Source organism: Oncorhynchus mykiss, chromosome 18, assembly GCF_057628025.1.
Source record: "Oncorhynchus mykiss isolate SJ-2025 chromosome 18, ASM5762802v1, whole genome shotgun sequence".
Lineage (NCBI taxonomy): Eukaryota > Metazoa > Chordata > Actinopteri > Salmoniformes > Salmonidae > Oncorhynchus > Oncorhynchus mykiss.
The window spans coordinates 6,942,501-6,943,790 of record NC_143039.1 but is presented as its reverse complement, the minus strand read 5'-3'; the positions used below and the strand labels follow the sequence as shown (position 1 = coordinate 6,943,790).

Genomic DNA, 1,290 nt, shown 5'->3' with positions numbered 1-1,290 from the left:
CGACTGCTGCTGGTTGTCCTCTAAGGAGCGCCCCCCCCCATAAAAAAACAAGGCACCCTATTCTGCTATTCACCGGGTCAAAAGTAGTGCACTACATTGTGGAATGGGATGAACCCTACAGGAAGGAGATATGGTGATATCGACTGCTGGTTTTCCCCTCTAAAACTCCAGCCTGATCAATATGATATGTATTTGAGTCTCTGTGTGTGTGTGTGTGTATTTGTCTGTGTGTGTGTGTGTATTTGTCTGTGTGTGTGTGTGTGTGTGTGTGTGTGTGTGTGCGTGCTTCGTGCCTGCAGGCAGTGGTAGGATTGGATTTGTTTGTATCTAAAAAGGCCTTTTAAAAAGAAAGATACACACACACCTCTCTCTCTCTCTCTTTCTGTCTGTCTCTCTCTGTCTCCCTCTCTCTCTCCCTCTCTCTCTCTATCTCTCTCTCCCCCTCTCTCTCTCTCTCTCTCTCTGTCTCTCTCTCCCCCCCCCTCTCTCTCTCTCTCTATCTCAGGCCATGGACCACAGAGCACGACGCTGCGGTGAAACAAGGAGCTCCAGATTTTCATTGGACCTCAGATCATATAGTCCGTTTCAGATTGTTTGCCGGTGACGGTTGAAACAGTACCGGCGAAATATTTTGTTATAACCTCAGCAAGTTTCGTAAACAACGGCATCCGCTTTGTGCTAGATAAATAATTAAATATATAATTTAGAGGAAAATATAGGTAGGCTGAATAAAACAACCTCACGCAGGGGAGAGGTTGGGTGACTGAAGGGAAATACGTCGAGGAAAGGAGGATAACATTTTTAATGTTTTAAAGAGATGGACTAAAAGACTGTAATGCTGTTGTTGCTGGACAAACCCCGTCTGTCGTCGCCGTAGGATTATTATTAAATCTGATGTAGTTTTAGGTTGAACTTTTGTCTATCGCATAAAGTCGTCGAACATCGTAATGACTTCCAGTCCGCAGCGTCTCTCTGCGTCACCACCGTGTGGCGGGACGACAGCAGAACTCGAGCAGAACCGTCGGTTTGGGTCTCGGTTTGTCCGTTACTAGTTTTTTGTTGTTGTTGTTGTTGTTATTTTTGTTTGTAGAGATGAGTTCCAACAGGAAATGTTGCCTGTTCTTCCTGCTGGTCAGAAGTATCCTGTCGGACACCAGTCAGACCAATCAAGGTGAGTGTTATTTAGTTTCATGTCTCGGGCGCGCTATCGACTGTGCCGCAAAAGCATGGTCGTGCGGCAGAGTCGATTTCCGCGCTTATAAACCCAGGGTCGTTTACACTTTATAGGCG

At 46.1% G+C, this 1,290-nt stretch overlaps 1 long non-coding RNA gene across 1 annotated transcript in view; it reads left to right on the top strand.

Moving 5' to 3' along the window:
* Positions 1 to 392: 392 nt before the first annotated feature.
* The window catches only part of LOC149975370 (uncharacterized), a 30,484-nt gene continuing 29,586 nt past the window's right edge, over positions 393 to 1,290 (top strand). The window contains exon 1 of the long non-coding RNA XR_016488230.1: positions 393 to 1,171. This is a non-coding gene — a long non-coding RNA (uncharacterized LOC149975370). The remainder of the gene's footprint in view (positions 1,172 to 1,290) is intronic.